Here is a 19,208-nt window from a genome sequence, read left to right as displayed (position 1 = left end):
CGGAGAAGTCCCGGGGCTTCGCTTCCCGTTGAGAGAGAAAACACGCAACTCTTTGAGGTGGATCCTGGGGCCTGAGTCAAATTAAACTGTACACATAGCACCGCTTATTATTTAAAAGTAATGTTTTAGAAAGTGGAATTTGTTTTTCTTACGTTTGCAAGTTAATTTCCTGCCTGAGATAGGGTTCAGACCCACAAACCCTGGATTCTGCCTCATTTTAGTATTTGCTTTTTTCTTTTTTAAGAACATTGTTGAACTGCAGGGGGACCCGTGGCAGCAAGAAGCCGACTGCAGCCGTGAAATAGGGTCGTGTGGCTTTAAGATGCACACCGTGTATGTTCATTGAAAAAAAAAAGAAGAAAGAAAGGAAAGAAAGAAACCTAGATGGAGAGAAAGGAGGAGGAGCAGAGGGAGGGCGGAGACCACGCGGCCACGTGATCCAAGGCCGGCCGGCGCGCGCTCCGCGGTCCGGGAGGCCAATTGGGCGCGCGCCTGTACCGGTGCGCGCGCGCCCGAGCTCCGGGACCCCCCCCCCTCCACGCCCGCGGGGCCCTGGTCAAACAGGTAGGGGAGTCAGCGCGCTTGCTCGCGCCCGGCGGGCTCCCCAACTCCAGAGCCGCCTCCCAAGAACCCGGGAGAGGCGCGCGCCCCGCCGGCGCGGAGGGACGTGCCGGGCGCGCCGTAGTACATTCCAGAGGGCGGTCCGGCCCCCGTACGTCGCCCAATGCCCGCGCGGTCTCCCCGCGGCCGGCCAATGGCTGAGCGCACGGGCCCGTCCCATTCACCCGCCCAGCGGCCGAGGCCGGGGCCGTGGAGGGGCTGCGTCGCTGCCGGCGGGCCACCGTGTCGGCCCACGCGGCTCCCGTGGGGGGCCTGTCGGCCAGCCCTCCCCGCCCTCTTCCTTCCTTTTCCGCAGTTTCCCCTCCCTTCCTTCCCTCTCCCTTTTCACCGCTTTCTCATCTTCGGATCTCCTCCCCACGCAGCCTCGCCACGTTCCCTCCAGCTTTTTCAGCTTCCCGATCGCGCCGGGAGACCCTGCCTCCTAAATCTGGAATCTGCGAAATGCGTGCGGTACTCCGGGCGGGGTGGGGTGTCTCGTAGAATAAAGACACGAAGAGAGAGAAGCGTCTGGGGTGTTCACGAGATCAGGAGGACTGGAGTACCAGGCCAGCGCGGAAATTCAAAACCAGAGCTCCGAGAGAGCACGTGACTGTGTGCAGCTAAAATCCTAGAAGGCAAGACGAGCTCTGTCCAATGAAAATGATACTACGTGCATTGATAAATAATATCGCAGGAGAACTGGGCTCGATCGTAGCAAGCTTAATCTTTGAGCATAATTCTTACCTTTATTATATTTGATAAAAAGCAAAAAACAGGAATGGTGATTTAATACTTTAGCTTTTTTTTTAATTGAATGGTTCTGCAGACGTTTCAAGTCAAACCATTTCGTGCTTATTGCTGAAAATTATTTCTTTAAAGACTTGGAATTGGTATCCCTAGTTTCCCATGTCAGTTTTTATACTTGAGGTGTGCTGTATGACAAGGGGACCATGTAGCCAGAAGGTTGCTATGTCTGTCTTTTCAAATTTCTTTGCAACGTCCTAGACTCAAATATTTTTTTGCCAATCTTTTATTTACAGCAATTTTAGTATAGGTACTTGGCTTGTGGCGTTCTAAAATGAAATTATAGGCTATATACTCATCACGGTTCCCAATAGTCTTCGCACGCAGTTGCATATCCTCTCCTTCCTGCTGCGGCTGCCAGTGTACCATTTCAACGGCAAAGCCTCTTGGATTCGGTCTCATTTCCCTTGGTTTGACTTAATTCCCAAACGTTTTAAACATTGATCTCTGGGGTTTTCAGCGCCCTGAGCCCCCTCACCCGCTGTTTGATAGGTTAACTTTTCAGCATCTCAGACAATGGTCCCGGCCTGTAAATTCTACCCGTCGGTTTCAAGACTCAATCCCCAGCCTGGGCTCTAACAAGCGCTATCTTAATCTTCCCACCCCCCACCCGCCGCTTTCCCTGTGGTCTGCTTCTTTCATACACAGAGATGAATTACTTTGAGGATCTAATTGGCCTTGTTTCTGTAACGTTTTAAGAAAGGGAAGAGGAGCCAGTGTAAAAGCCTGCTCGACTTGGGTGGTCAGGGCTGAGGCTGCCCCCAATTTGCCTCATTGCTGATGCATGCGAGTGCGACATTCCCAGCGATAATGTTGTTCCTAACCAATCTGCCCTTATTTACATTTGTAAGCATTGTCGCCTTTAATATGCATGCCCTGTGCAGGGGACTGCTGCGCCATACCGGGTTTGTTAACTTCAACTAACCACGAGGACTCTCCAGACCTGGGCTGGCTGGAGGAGCCAGGCCTGCAAAGGTGTCTGCTGGCTCCCCTCCTGAGTTGCCAAATAAGTGAGAGCTCTGGACCTTTTCAACCAGCTGGAGCTGCTGGCTCTCTCTGGAGCAACAGTTGAGTGAGTGTTCTATCTCCCCTTTCCGAGTAAAGTTCCTCTCAATGCATCAGTTGTCCATTTGGTCTCCCCATCACCATCCAAGACTTTATTGGAATCTGTCATTTTCAGAACAGATTCCTTAAATTCTTAAAATATGATTCACTCATATCTTCTTTCTCTGCTCCAATACTTCAAATATCCATAGCCATGCCACACACATCTCAAAAATGACATCTGATTATCCCAATGATGAGACTGAAATAAAACATCTGCCCTTTGTGTTTGGACATTCCAATGATAAGCAATTTTGGGAGCTGGACTTGGTGGAATAATGAGAAACCATACTGAGATCTATTTTTTCACTGGCTGCTCATTTCTTACCGAATGTGTCTTTAAAACTGAATATAATTTAACTCATTTTTGCCAAGTACAAATGGATAAAAGGGATGGATAAAAGGGTGAATGTATTCTAGTAATTTGACCCTTGGGTGATATTATAATTTTGTCTCCCACTTATAATACTCTTCCACAAAAGCAAAAAATTGCAAACATTACATTAAGTCCCACAGTATTCCTGTTGAGAGAATGAAATAGGGAATGGAAAGGGGGGTTGCTGATGTAATATTCTGTTTATAGATGGAGACCTCAGGACAGGCCAGGGCCTGAGGGTTCAAAGCAGGCACCTGTGTAAGAGCTGAGTCTTGACTCAACTCAAGCTGGTACGCCACCCTACGCCACAACTCTTGGTTTCCTAAGAATTTGATTGTTTTCACATTGTCAGCTTTTACATTTACTTAAAAGGTGTAAAAGGTGATGGTAGCACATGAGTCTAAAAGGTATGGGGTGAAGGGGGGCTACATTCAGCAGCCACAACATGTAAAACCAGTAAGCATGGCTCCCTTCCCTTCCTCCCATCCACCTTCTGTCTCCTCCCCTCTGCCCACCTCCCCAGAACTGAGGGAAAGGGAATAGCTCTAGCCAACTTGTCAAAATAATGCTGCTAATTACCCCTGATCTCCTTTAATGGGAAGCTGCTCCCAATTCCACAAAGGAGTAAATGAGGGGTCTACAGCATAAACCCAGGAGCACTGGCTTTTTTTTTTTTTTTTAGCTTATACTGAGCTAGGGGTGGAGGACAGGGGGCAGAGGGGAGATGTCCTGAGAAGTTCCCAGAAATCTTCACATTTATTACTCCAGGTTCAAATAGAGGAATTAGACTTTATGCAATGCCAAAGTTACTGGTATTCTCTTGCTGGGAATGTCACCAAGTGCAGAGAAAATGTTCAGAGCTTGCAATGAACTTGAAAGAAAACAGCATGGGCCCTTATATTGATTTCCTCCCTTGTCTAAATGTCTTCTCAGCCACATTACTTGAGTGGATAGAGATATATTTTGGAAAGACACACACTTTGAACATTTCTTTCTCCATCTCTCTTGCCTCGTCTCTATCTCTGCATGTAATATATCTGTATCAAGCTTGATATTTGGCAGAAGGCACACCATGCATTTCAGTGATCTCTGCCTTTGGGTCTTGCATGAATTAGAGGCTGAGCAACATGATCCCTTTGACCCACTGCTGGAGCAACAAATTTATTAGAGATATAGGCATGAGAAATAAAAGGGAAGTAAAACAATTCCAGCTTATTGTGTGTCTTTCTTTCATACTGCTAATCCGGTTTACACATCACGCCTACATGTCTCAATAGGGCTTTATACACTGTGGCAGAGGCGGGAGAAAATAAAAGGTGTGTGTGTGTGTGTGTGAGAGAGAGAGAGAGAGAGAGAGAGGGAGGGAGGGAGGGAGAGAGAAAAGAGAAATAAGGATAAAAAGGGAAGACATTTTAATCCACATTGATTTGGCTTGTCAGTTTTTTTCTGTAGAAAGTTGAAGACAATTGGTAAAAAAAAAAAAAGCCTTTTCTCAGCACAAAATAGCTTCAAATGGTGCTACCTCCCATTCAAATAGCTTGTTAGATTATGACTAGAGTGACCAGAAATTAGATACACTTCTTAGGTGAGTTTGAAATGAATGTAATACCAAAAGGGAGAATGGGTCCATTGATGTCTACCTTGAATCAACATTTTAATATAAAAAGATCTTGGACTCAAAGGTGCTTTACAGCCTGCGGAAGGAAGCTGGGTGACAACTAGAACACACACAAATTCACAATTGAAAGCTCCATGTTTTACAACATGGGTACACAATGCACCTGAGGCAACAATTTATCCTGAGGTGCCACCCAGAAATAATAAGTTACAGTAACAAAGGATAAGAACAAAAAGCATTGTCTTTCTTTGTAGAGACAATTGCATGTTGAACTATGGAGCCACCCCCCCCCCCCCCCGCCTTCAAATAATAATAATGAAGAAGAAGGAGGAGGAGGAGGAGGAGGAAAAGAAGGAGGAGAACACAGAATGCTGACAAGGGACTATTGTAGTAGTTCAAGACCTCGGTTATCCAATTATTAAATATTTAGAACCACCCATGTGGGTCTTTATTATTTATATATTTCCCCTCCCCAGGGAGGAAGGAAGGACGAAAGGGGATAAGATGCTTTTCTCTCCCAAGTCCAGGAAAGTAGAGGTCTCTGGGTGTCTCCCATGCACAACAATCCGTACGGATTCTCTTAGGTAACAGAAATTGAGATTTGAAAACTTTGGACTTAATGATCATCCACAAACTAGGAGTCGTTTTCAACATAAACTTCAATGCTTGGAGACAGCACATAGCACAGGAGGTCCTGTGGACCCAGTGTTAGCCCAAGGTCTAAAGGAGTTTGGGCCGGTCCAGCCACCTCAGGGCTCCTCAGCCCTCTTCGCACGGGCCTAGCGGTCCTCCAATTGAACGGGCGGCAGGCATCAGAACGCCCGATTCCATGGGTGAAAAAGTCAACACATATCCATCTCCTAAAACCCCTGGCCCCTTCGTGAACTCTGAAAAGCTCCTCTGGCCCTTTTCCCCTACCAGTGGTGGCGGGGAGAGCGATGCTTGAGATCCAGGTTTGGGTAAAGTGCTTCTCTCCCCTCGCCCTGGGGTCCAGGCCCACGTGCCAAAAGCGTGCGCCCACCTTCTCCAGCAGGTCTCCAGCAGGTCTTCCCCAGCTCCCCTGAGACCCCCGCACTCGCTCGGGTGCACGCGCGCGCTCGGCCGGCGCCCTCCCCCAGGCGCTGTCACGCTCCGCACCAGCCCTTCCACCCCAGCTCTGCCTCCACCGGCGACTCAGTAGCCACCACCAGGCTGAGGAGCGGAAGCCAAGGTGGCGACCCTTTCAAGCGTGCAAATGGGATCCCGGGCGACCCCCTCCGTGAGAATTCCCCCAAAAGCAGTTCCCCGGCCCACCGCGAGCAGCCCCCTCCCCGCCCCGCGGAGCCGCGTCGGGGGGCGGGGGCCCGGAGCTCGCGCGCCTGCCAGCGAGCGTGGGGGCGCGGGGCCGACCGCTGCTCCCTGGAGGCGCAGCCCGCCCGGCCCAGCGCCCGCCCGCCCGCCCGGCCCCCTTTCCGCCACGCGGGGCGCCGGGTCCCGCAGCGCCGCGTCCCCGGGGCGCGCGCCGCGCGAGGGCGAGGTGGTGGCGGCCGCAGCTGCACTCACCATAGCGGGCCGTCAAGCCCTGCTCAGAACACGGGTGCCGGTGGCGCGGACGCGGGGCTTGGACTTCACATCAATTCCTTTTTGCCTGGCGCCCCTTTTCCGGACCGCCCCTCCGCCGCCTGCTCCCCGTCTTCTCTCGTCTTCCCCGAGGCTGGTCCCCGAGGGTCTCTTTGTCTTCCTCGTCGTGTTTTTCTTCTCCGGGTTTTCGTCTTCTGCACCTCCTCCGTCTTCACAAAAAGAACGGAAAGTGTAAAAGCCCCGGCGCGCTGGGCCGCCGGAGGCTTTCGGCGGAGTGCAGCGCGGACTCACAATTACGAGCCTGTTTCTATTAAGCAGTTCCATGGCCCTCGGCGTGGGTGGTCTGCCGCGCCATAGGCAGGACCTGTCAGGGTCACGTGACGGATCCGAAAACTTTACCCCTTTACAATAAACTCAAGGAAAGCAAAGTAAACTCGAGGAACGTGCTATCAGCACAGCCCTCCTGGGTAAACAGGCGCTCCCCTGCCCGCCTTCCTGGGAGGCGCCCAGCTCCGCGAGCTCCGGCGAGCCCCGACAGCCCCCGCCCGACCCCCCGCGGCTGCGGCTGCGGTGGGCCTGCAGGGCCTGGGGTCTCCGCCCGCCACCTCGCCTGCCCACCTCGTGTTCCCCCCACCCTGACACCTTCTTGGGTAACGTTTAGCCATCTGCCTGACCCCCAGGAGTGAGGGTGTTGGGACCAGGGAAGCTCATTTGCAGCATCCTCTGCACCCTGGGAAATGGGGGGTGCCCAGAATCCTCCAGGGGGACACCACCGTTCCTGTCAGTTCTCAAGCCCTTTTCTTCTCGCGTTCCCACGGAAGCCCTGAGAAGCCGGGAGCATTCTGGTTGACAGGCCCACAGGCTGACAGGGAGGCAGAGAGCCAGGGAAGCCTGGCAGATAACAAGAGCCTCCCCGGGGAAATGTTCAATGCACCAAGAAGTATGTGAATTCGTGTCCTTTCGGTAGGAGGTTCCTAGGAAGCCGCTACTTCTGAAGAGACCTAGGTGGGGTCCGTGGAAACCAAGATTGGTAGCTAGCCGAGGAGTCACTAATTGATATTTGCTTTTTTTCCCTCTTCCAATTACTGTGGTTTTGGGGGTATGCCACCCAAATGTTCCCACCCACGTTGCCTTCCCAGATGAAGCGAGATTGGGTGGTTGGGTTAGTTGGAAGTGCCGTGGGTCAGTGCGCACCGGCCCTCAGTCACTTGCCCTCAATAGAAAAGACCTTGTTTAACATCCTATCTGCTCAGACCTGCAGGGCAAACTATTTCACACTGATAGGTGTTGTTTTAAGTGGACTGCATTATGAATAAAGATGAATTACTGCTACTGGGGAGAGGTAAGGTAATTTATTGAAACTATCAAGAGTTAACTAGCTGGTCTTCAAGTGAAGCTGGCCTTGTCTCACCTTATTCGGGGCTGACAGTGTGATTAGGTGTGTGTGTTTTGTTTGTTTGTGCATGTGTGTGTGGACGCATGTTATTAAAAACAAAACCCACCACCCTAGGTGTCACTGTTTATCTTCCTCCCCCAAAGATGACGGGCCATTCTTTAATAGGGTCATTTGAGTTTCTAGAGTGTTTGTGTTGAGAGAAATTAAATAATTAAACATTGGAATTCTGGGCAGCCCTGTAAATTAGGCTGGTCCAGAAAATCATTGCATACCAATTTACTTTAGTGAAAAACAGTCACAAATGGATATTAGCTGAGCATGGGTCCTAAGAGTCATAATAATTGGAAAAACAAACCCAGTAATATTTCCCTCAGAAGTACTACATCTGGTGTCATATAAAAAGATTCAATTCATAGCCTGCTATGAGTTTGGGTGGGGTAAGGAAGAAGGTATAGATACATCTCCAAATATTCTCGTCTAGAATACAAAAGACACGTGGGGTAAGAAAGAAAAGAAACAGCTTCGCAAAGAGCATTTAAATGGCCCACACTATAAAGTGGCTAGTGTCTGAAAGGGAAAATTATCTTCTACTCTACAAGATTCTTCTGGCTAGATTAATAATCAAATTAACAAGAGACAGATGAGTAGAAGAAAAACAAATTAAAGTTTAATACTTGTTTATCATGTATCCATCCGAGAGACCCAGGAACACTGAGTAACTTGTCAAAATGGTGGAAGCCATCACCTTAAATGCCTCCTTCAACTAAAGACAAAAGATGCTGGGGATGGGTAGTCAGTTATGGGAGGCACCAGAAAAAGCCCAGTGAACAAAGGGAAGAGCATTAGGCAGATTTAAGTCCCTGCCTTCTCCACTGACAGTGAAAGCAGGCCAGGTAGAGTGAGGGAAAAGCCCTTAGATGGAGATTTTCCTTAGAAAAGTAAATGTCTTTACAAAGGGGAACTTCTACTTGGTTTTTAGAGCTTCTCCCAGGAATGCTGTTTCTTGAAATTAAGCAGCCAAAAATAATCCTTATTCCAACGCAACATATTTTGTGATGGCAAACTCTCCTTGGCTAGGTTTGTGGGCATTTGCTCTCCTATAAAATGAAGACCTCATGCAGGTACACTTGCTCCCATGCTCCTTGAGTGTGGCCGAGGCTGACAATCAGGGGTGGACCAGGTTCTGTGGGACCAGAGGCTTAACGGAGTTTGGGAGGGGGAGGCTTCTTTAGGAACTCAAGATTACAAACACAAAATCAAGTACAGGACCTTGGGTGGGAGCTGGGCAGTGAAGCTGCGTGGGGCCTCCTGTCAAGTCAGCCTCTTTATAGTGCAGAACAAAGGGATTACAGAGCCATTTAGATTTGAGGTCTTGCATCCATTGGTTAAGACTGAGTGTGTTCGCATTACATCATATTTCAGTCAAATGCTTTATTTACAGTTGGGAGCAAAGATGGAAATACTCTCTACAAGAGCTACCTGTCCTTCACTTTCCTCTGAAATCAGTCTTTGAAAATGATAGTGCTGCGCCTCTTTTCTTCCACTCTCAGATGCTAGAAATGTTAAATTGTCAAGTGGGAGATGCTCTCCAGTGCCCGGAGCACCGTATGTTGTTACCTTCTGGTATTTCTGAAACTCCCCACCAGGGTGGGCTCCTGCTCATCAAACAGCTGCCTCTACCCTTCTAGAACTGCTTATGCCTCATCCCTTCCTGCAAAATGGTAACCAAGCAAACCAGGGCTTGGCCATGTGGCACCTTCACACACAACTCAACAATTAGTGTTGAAGGAGACAGATTTTTATTAACAATGCTCCAACCTCAGGAGTGGGGGGAGGGCTGAGAGCACTCCTGCTCAGAGCCTTCCTCTCCCATGAGAACCAGTACTTCCCCTGTTCCCCAAAAGACTACAAGCCAAAACCATGCCCAGAAGTTCCCCATACCCTTACCTGTTCCTAAATTGGCTGCACAAACAGTTCTCCATCCCCTCTGGAAGGTGCGCTCATGGGCCCAGAGTTGTATCCTCTCACGGCAGCCCTCTCCTTCAGGGTCTGGGGTACGTTGTCCTCAGCCTCCATGGAGTGGTTCAGGAAAACATCAGCTGTGTTACAGTGGATCAGGGTAGAGTCCAGGGAGGCACATGTCCCAAGAATGTAGCTTCTCTGGATATCCTTTAGAGAAGTCTAAGTATGCAACCCAGCTTTCCTTGTCCCAGTTCAGCTCCAGTAACATCTCCCATGAACCTGTGCTTGGTTAGGCAGGTCCCTGAACAGCTCCATCAGCTCTGCCACAGTCTTCTGTAGTCTGGCTTCCCAGTGGGCCTCCTCTTCCTTACTCCAGGCCTCACTGGCATACTCTTACTCCAAACCACGTGGCTTCCCCCTTATACGCCAGACCTCATGACAGATCTTCTCTTTCAGCCCACCTTCATTTTAAAGGCTCAGCCCTGAACTTCCTGTGTGACCTCATATCTGTCCCTTCCTATGGTGTGTTAGTGTCCACCAGTTTTTCCAGTCTCCCCATATCTTTTACCTTCTTTTGGCTGCCAGTGTTGGTCAAGGCAAGAGTTCCCAGTGACACGGGGGCATCTGGGGCAGGCCTTCACCTCCTCTGGCTGTGTCATGAGTCACTTCCTGCTCTTAAAGTCACATATACCTTTCAACCTCTGTGGCAGTCCTCTTCCCTTCAGGAAAGGCAAGACTATTAACTTGCCATTGTTATGCAAGGTATCTTAACCAGCATATCATCCACTTCCCCCTTCCCCCAGTCAAGGGTTGTGGGGGATACACTCTGCTATCTTCAGGAGACCCTTGCTCTGTACCCCATTACAAAACCGGCTCCAGTGCTGTCCAGTCTGATTACCCACGTGGCATGAAGGTGTCAGTGACTGACGAGGCTTCCGGGCAACAGCTCAACTCTAGCCTACCCAGTCTGAAAAGCCAATTGGCATCAGGTGCTAATGGCTGAGGAGGCTACTAGACCACACATTTGTGAGTTTACTTGGACATTTAGAGCCACACTCAGAGGAATAATTACAAAGCCGGAGATTTCAGGGCCCTAAGGAGGATGAGATGGAAACATTTGGGGCATTGGAGACAATAGAGGGACTTTTTGAAATAGGTCTGAAAATAGACCACATGAGCACGATCAAATCTGTTGATGGTCAAGGTCATCCCCTGCTCTGTCTTTCTGAATATTTGTTGTTACTTGAGGTACATTTGTTACCCCTGTTACACACACATCCTCATTCTAAGGTTCCCTCTTCCCTGGCTCCACTAAAGGTGGGTGCTTAAGCATTTTTCTCCAGCAACAGGAATGCTTCAAATGAATAACTGAGAGGTCAGAAGAAACATTTGTCCACATTTGAGAAGCGTTCCACCTCCAGATGAACGCCGCTCTTGCATGCGGTTCGTTGATACTAGAGATCAAGATTTCATGAAAAGCAGTGTTGTTTAGTGTAGTGACTCCAGTTCTAAAATGACAACCCACCCTCACCTCTTGCCTCCTTCCTGTCAGGAAGAGAACCACAAGCCAAACCAACTGGTAGAATTAAGGCTTGGAGGACCAGAGGGGTAAGAAATATTTAAAGGTAGTAGGTTGGAATTAGGAGACGGAGTGAATAATTGAATTACAATGGTAACATGCACTGAAACCATAAAAGGAGAATTGTTTAAGCAAGAAGAAGTAAAACAGGATTGCAGAACAGAAAAACATGAACAAAAACTTGGGAAACAAAAGGGTGAAGTGCATAAACGAAGACTCCAGGGGCGGGGACCCCAATGCCAAGCATGGAGCCCAAGGAGGCAGTGCCACATTCAGAGAGAGGATGGCAATCTGGGGCCGAGAAGGCAGCAGGGAGAGAGGGAGGGACTTGTGGAATTCTTACTTCAAAAATGAGATTTACCCAAGTTGCTCCCTTTTGCAACTGGTGTCCACATAAGACCCCCTCAGAGGAGATGACCCCTCTGTGTAGCAAACCTGCAGGACAGCCTGGCCAGTGAGGCCCATGATAAGAAAATGCTGAAGGAGACTGAAACTGTGGGATGCAGGTGTGGCTGGGCTGGCTGGAGGCAGTGGGGTTGTGGTGGGGTCACAGCAGGAGAAACAGCTTATTGCCATCAAGCAGGTCAGAAAAACCACCACAAAGTCCTAACTGTACCTAAGAGGGCTGACAAAACTACTAAGTATAGTAAATGACAAAAAAATGCTGTTTTACACAATTGGCATTGGCTCAGGATTCATCGTTTGTCTTTGTTAAGATCAGTGGAAAAGGTACAGAACTGAACTTCACTTACTTTAGCCGTGTGATTACAAATTTGGGGGAGGAGCCAAATTTCATGTCCACTCTCAGTGAAAGAGGCTGTGAAGCAAAGGCTCTGTGTGAGTGAGATTTGGGGGAGGGGGTTGAGGTATGAGGGGGAAGCTGAGGCAGCCTCTGAGCCCTGTCATTATGCTGCCTTCTGGGCCACCGAGCAGCAGGCAGGGCCTGTGGGTGGCTCTGAACCCCCCTTGGTATGTGCCCAGTGCCCCTCCCATTTGTGAGGCACACCCTTCTGAAGAGACTGGGCCAGGAAAGGATGTGTGCTTTGGTTTTCTAGCAGCAGCCCCCACTGTGGGGTGTGGGGAGGAGGGAGGAAGGGAAGAGGGGGAGAGAAAAGTTGCCCGTTGCTTCTGGGGATCCCTCCTGCAACCTAGGTATGTACCCTGCCTAGGGGTTGAACTTGTAACGTGTTGGTGTATGGGCCAATGCTCCAACCAACTGAGCCATCTGGCCAGGGCCAAATTTCCTCTTTTTGTCAGGACACTAGTCTTATTAGATTAGAGTCCATCATATGACCTCATTTTTACTTAATACCTCTTTACGGACCTAATCTTCAAATATTGTCACAGTCTGAGGTACTCAGGGTGAGGGCTTCAACATATGAATTTAGGGGGATACAGTTCATCCCATAACAACACCCAAATGTTGAAAGGGGCCAGCTTGGATTTGGAGGGCCAATTCCTCTCTATGCCTGTGATGCTCAGAGGGAGCAGTCATGTCAGACTGGAGCTGGTCCTTCTGGGCTTTTCAAGCTGACAGGACCTGATCTGCTACACCCAGAAGCCTGCCCACAGCACTGCCCCCAAACTGACACTGGGTGACACATTTCCTAGGGATGCTGGTGGTCTAAGCAGATGGTTGTAGGCACTCAGTAGGACTTTTTTTTTTGCCTGCAAAGAGTGGGCATTGATGGTCTAATTATTCTGCCTCTTTTATTTATTGCAGCGAGTTCCTTCAGGGGAATGGTGTCCAAGGCTGGCTGCTCATCAGGGTCACCTGGGGAGTTTAGAAACAAAAAGTGAGGAAATAAAAAAGGTTCTCTGCTCCCAGCCCAGAGCTACAGAATCAGAATCTCAGCCCTGGGGGAACTGAGGTTGTTTTTTTTTTTTTTCAAGAGAATCCCCCTAAAGCAGGTACAGTAAAATGCTAATTGTAGGATCTAGATGTGGGTATTCACTGTAAAAATTCTCCCAGCTTTGTTGTATATTCAAATTTTTGGTAATAAAATGAGAAAAAAAGGATACCCTGGTGATTCTGATGTTCAACCAGATATGAAGACGTAAGGGATGTGTGGCTAATTCACAGACCTGCTCCTAACACTCCCCTCTGCAGCAGCGCTGGCCACATTGCATCGCCGCTCTTCACCCACCAAGTCACAGACCTCTGAGCCCTACCACGTGTGTAGTCCTCTGTCGGGGCTGAGAATTGAGGAATGAAAAAGCCATCTCTTTTTTTTTTAAAGATTTTATTTATTTATCTTTAAAGGGAAAAGGGAAGGAGAGAAGGAGAGAAATATCAATGTATGGTTGCCTCTTGTGGGTCCCCTGCTGGGAACTGGCCTGCAACCCAGGCATGTGCCCTGACTGGGAATCGAACCACCATACTCTGGTTCGCAGGCCCGCACTCAATCCACTGAGCTACACCAGCCAGGGCTGAAAAAGCCATCTTCTTAAAAAATACCATGAAATACCATTTCATACCTATAAGATGGGCAAACTGTAAAAGTTTGACCACGGCAAGTATAAGACTGTGAGACAATGGGAACTTTGGGCACTGCTGACTGCAGTGTAGGTCGGGTTAATCACTTTAGGAAAATAACTTGGCATTATCTAAAAAGGCTGAATGCCATGCCCAGATATATCTCTAAGAGAAACACGAGGCTCAGGATTACATTCAAGAATGTTCACAGCAGCATTGGGTGTAACAGCAGAAAACTGGGCATGACCAAAATGTCCATCAAATGAGAACAGATCAGTGAAGAGCAGAGAATTTACATGATAAAATTCTACCAAGAAGTGAAAATAAATGAGCCATAGCTACCTTACAGCAACATGAATGAGTCTTACCAACCTTATCTTGGGTGAAATACCTACGTCAGAAGGAACTCATAGGAATGCACATGTAAACCCCATTTGTATGTGGGCTTATAAAGAAAAGCAAGAGCACGAATAACCCATTCAGAGAAGCAGTTACCTCTAAGGGTGCAGGAGGCAAAAGGATTGGGGACCTTCAAAAATAATTCATTTTACTATAATTTTTTTAAAAGTCCATTCGGATGTTAACTGGGGAAAAAAAGGCCGAAGTGAGAGATAACAAGTGCTTATTTGAGATCCAAAATTATAGCTATTTGTGAGATACTTCCACCAAGATGGAAGCATAGGTGGAGACGCCGTGCTTTCTCACACAACCAAGTTTAGAGACAACAAAATATTAGCAACAGAAAACACAGCCAGAACACAGAAAATTGAACTTTTCGGAAGTCTGATAACAACAAATTCTTCAGCCTGACCGGTAAGAGGGGCAAAGCCAGCAGCTGGCAGAGCGAGGTTGCACAGGAAAACTCATCAGACGGACTCAGGCTCGCAGATCCCAGGCGTGGGGTTGCAAAGGGCGGACCCAGTGAGTGACCCAGCGAGCGACCGATGGAACCAGCAAGGGTGCAGGGTGGCAGGTTGACTGTTCACGCATTTGTGCATGGATAGACCAGTGAGGGAGTGGGCGGTGAGATGGTGAGACGAGACCAAGCAGGCCCCAGCGGCAAGAAGAAGCAGAGAAGGCAGCCATTTCCCTGCTCTGACCCCGCCCCCACATTCAGTCACAACCCAGTGACCTGGGCGGCCCCGCCCTGGTGAACATCTAAGGCTCTGCTCCTCATACTTAAGGGGCGAGAACAGACCAAAAATGGCTCAGGAAGATCTCAAAGCCCCAGAGCCCATAACTCTAAGCAACAAAGAAATAGCAAAACTTTCAGATGCACAGTTCAAAACACTGGTCATCAGGATGCTCACAGAACTGGTTGATTTTAGTCACAAATTAGAGGAACATATGAAGGCTAAACTAATTGAAATGAAGGTAATTGCACAGGAAACAAATAGTGATGAAAAAGAAACTGGGACTCAAATCAAGGGAGTGAACGAGAAGGAAGAAAAAAATGGCCAAACAGGAAAATATGAAGAAACAAGAATTCAAAAAAATGAGGGGAGACTTAGGAACCTCCAGGACATCTTTAAACACTCCAACATCCGAATTATAGGGGTACCAGCAGGGGGAAAGGAACAGCCACCAGTGGAAAACTTATTTGAACAAATAATAAAAGAAAAATTCCCCAATCTGGCAAAGGAAATAGACTTCCAGGAAATCCAGGAAGCTCAGAGAGTCCCAAAGAAGTTGGACCCAAGAAGGAACACACCAAGGAACATCATAATTATATTAGCCAAGATTCAAATGAAGGAGAGAATCCTAGAAGCAGCGAGAGATAAGGGGACAGTCACCTACAAAGGAGTTCCCATCAGACTGTCAGTGCATTTCTCAAAAGAGACCTTACAGGCTAGAAGGGGCTGGAAAGAAGTATTCCAAGTCATGAAATCCAAAGACCTACAACCAAGATTGCTCTATCCAGCAAAGCTTTCATTTAGAATGGAAGGGCAGATAAAGTGCTTCTCAGAGAAGATCAAATTCAAGGAGTTCATCATCACCAAGCCCTTATTACATGAAATGTTAAAGGGACTTATCTAAGAAAAAGAAGATAAAAAATATGAACAGTGAAAGGACAGCAAACTCAGTTACTAACAGCCATACCTAAAACAAAAGCAGACTAAGAGGACAGCTGGATCAGGAGTGAACCATAGAAATGAAGATCACATGGAGGTTTAGCAACAGGGGTGTGGGAGGAGGAGAAGGGGGAGAAGGTACAGAAAATAAGTAGCATAGACAGTAGGTAGAAAATATATAGGGGAGGGCAAGAATAGTAAGGGAAATATAGAATCTAAAGAACTTGAGATGCGTGGTCATAAACTAAAGGGGGGAGAGGTGGGGGGTGCAGGGTAGAGGGAAATGAAGGGGGGAACAGAACAACTAATGGCATAATCAATAAAATAAAAAATAAATTAATAAAAATTATAGCTATTTGTGAAGCACTGATTCAAGCAGAAACCTAAATACTGCTCCTCTAAGGAGGCAAAGGCAAAGGGTATTTATGGGAAAGGGAAGAAGAACAATGACATAATAGAAGGAAGGTGGCATTTCTATTGGTGCAGATAAATTAACACAGTAATGCCACTTTAATTTCAGTCCAGTAGTCATATGAGCAGTTTTTCTGGGTACAGCACTGCTTTAGGTCCAGTCCAGAGGCCAATTTGTCCAGTTGCAACATTCCAAAGGTTTGAGGAGTAAGAAGTGCAAGGCATCCCTCTGGAATGGCTGCTCTTCCTCCATTTTAAAGTGGCTCTGTTTATATTATTTTTCACACAGGTGACACACTTTTGAATGTATAATCTACTTCATAGTAAAAACATTTTATCAAAGGTATCTTAGTCCTAGAGACACTTGTAGCTCAATGGGATGTGAAGAACAAATAACTGCAGGTCACGTGATAGAGGGAGGCGCTGTGGAGCACAGGGAGTATGTGCCTGAGCCTGTGTCTCCTGAGAGGGTAAAGGGTGGTGGATGCTGAGGGAAGGAAGAGGGGTTGCAGACCAGGTCAAGGAGAGAGAAGGGCATTCCTGGGGAAGGGGGAAGGGGGCAGGGCAGAGCCAGAGGCACGCACGAGGAAATCCTGTTTGTAGAAGTCAGCCTTCTACTTCTGGATCCCAGAGTAAGACTTCAATAACGATCTCCTCAGGGTGTTTGAATGATGCTCTCTTAAAATTCTGTCTAGTTACCATGATTTAAAACATTGCATGAGCTAGTAATAAACATGTAAAGTCATTCTCCAATCATCCAAAATTTATACCTGTTGAAATATAAATCAAAACTATAGTGAGAGATCACTTCACATCTATAAGGATGGCTGTTACCAAAAAGGCAAGAGGTAACAAATGTGAAGGAAAGGGAACCCTTTGGGAACTGTTGTTGGGAAGGTTAACTTGGTGCAGCCACTATGGAACACATTACGGAGGTTCCTCGGGACATTAAAAACAGAACTATGATATGACCCAGCAGTTCTATTTTGGGGTATATATCTAAAAAAATTTAAATCATTATTTCAAAGAGATATCTGCATGCCCATGTTCATTACAGCATTATCCACAAGGGCTAAAATATGGAAACAACCTATGTGTCTGCCAGTGGATAAATGGATGAAGAAAACGTGTTGTATGTGTACACAATGGAATATTACTTAGCCTTTAAAAAGAAGGAAATCCCACCATTTGCACCATGGATGGAACTTGAGTGCTTTATGCTAAGTGAGATAAGCCAGATAGAGAAAGACAAATACTGCATAGTATCATTTACATGTCAAATTTTAAAAAGAAGTCAAACTCTTAGAAACAGAGAGTAGGAAAATTGCCAGGGTCTGGTTGTAGAGAATAGGGAGAGGTTGATAAAAGAATATAAAGTTTCAATTATACATAAGATGAGTGATGTCTGAGAATCTAATGTTTAAGATAGTGAATATAGTTGATAACACTGTGTTATATAATTTAATTTTTTAAGAGGGTGGAACTTAAATGTTCTCATCAAAAAAGATGAAAAAAGTAAACATGTGAAGTGAGAGAAGTGGTAATAAACTCGATGGGGTTACATTTACAATGTATATCAAATTATTATGTCATACACTTTAAATATCTTACAGTTTTGTCAGTAATACCTCATGAAGTTGTAAAACACCAAAATTTACACCTGTCGAAATGATATTTTAAAAATCTAACATATTCTTTGTTAAATACATTTTCCTTTCTTGCTTGACAAATATCATACTGAAATGTCTTACGATAATACAAATGTATTTCTGGTTTTCCATGTGTGTTTGTTTCCTAGGGCTATCATAACAAAGTACCAGACAGAAGTTGGCTTAAACTAACAGAAATGCATTCTTTCACAGTGCTAGAGCCAAGAAGTAAAATCAGGGTATTGCAGGGTTGGTTCCTTCTGAAAGTTTTGAAGGAGAGTCTGCTCCAGGCCTCTCTCCAGCTTTAGGCAGTGCCTGGTAATCCTTGGTGCCCCTTGGCTTGTAGCTGCATCACTTCCATCTCTGCCTCCATCTTCCCACAGTGTTCTGTTCATCTGCCTCTGTGTCTCCTCTCTTATTATAAGCACATCATATGAGATAGCGGCCCACCCTATTCCTGTATGACCTCATCTTAACTAACTACATCAGCGATGACCCTATTTCCAAATGTCACACTCTGACATACTGAGGGTTAGGAATTAAACATATATTTTGGGGGGAACACAATTCAACCCATAATATATTGGAATTTTTTTCAAAAGCAAGCACTTCAAAGTAGCAAGGAAATTTAATTTGCAGAGTATGCACACATGGTTAGAGCAGTTACCTTGAGCCCACTTAGGCATCGTTAAAGTAGTGTACCAGTTGCAAAAAGGAGAGACACATTCCATGTCTGATATCTGTGAAGACAGAGATTTGAGATTCTTGGAGTCTGTTTTCTGCCTCCCACCTGCAACACCAACCAGTTACACTTTGAGCCCCTGAAACATGACCTCCCTCAGCTGACTCATGAGCCTTATTCACCACATGCACTGCAGCTGGTCACTGCTGTAGGGCACCCCAAGGCTGTGCTGCACTGTCACCATGGAGCAGCAGGTGCTGGAGGCTTGTGGGAGCACAGTGGTCTGACCCCACTGCACTCCATTCCCCGAGTTCCTGCTACAGCTGCTTTGTAGCTGGAGAGAATGCCCTGGGGTTCTAGCCTCCTTATCCATCAGGGCTGCCTCAGGACTGATGGATTGCTACGCTGATGCACCGATGACACTACCGATACTTTTTTTGTGGCATGTGCACACAACCATATTGCAGCACCTGGTGGCAAAGTTCTGTTCTCCTGCTTCTACTTCCTTGACTGTTCCTGCCCAACTTCTTTTGCTGGTTCCTGCTTTTCCATCTACTCCTGAAAGGTTGGTGTTCCCCAGGGCCCATTGCTGACCTCAGTTCCTCTTGCTGGCATACTCTTTTACTGCTATAGATTGGACCATGAGCTGCATGGGCACCTAAATTTCCTCCTTGGCCATTTACCCTGAGCTTCAGACTGTACCTCCATGGGCATGGATGCTTCACAGGTGCCCCAAAGTGAAGATGTTTCTGCCCATCTCTTCCAGCTGAGTTCCTTGTTCCCTGTAATTCCCATACCTGCTCTTCTCACTCAATCAATGACTCTTCTATTCACAAGTTAGCCAGCCAAAAATTAAGCAATACCTGTGATGGCTCCCTTTCTATTCCCGAAAGTTCATCAGGCACTCTGTCCACATTCT

This window comes from Artibeus jamaicensis, unplaced genomic scaffold, assembly GCF_021234435.1.
Source record: "Artibeus jamaicensis isolate MK-2021 breed Jamaican fruit bat unplaced genomic scaffold, CSHL_Jam_final scaffold_1964, whole genome shotgun sequence".
NCBI lineage: Eukaryota > Metazoa > Chordata > Mammalia > Chiroptera > Phyllostomidae > Artibeus > Artibeus jamaicensis.
The sequence above is the reverse complement of the archived record's forward strand: the minus strand, read 5'-3'. Positions refer to the sequence as shown.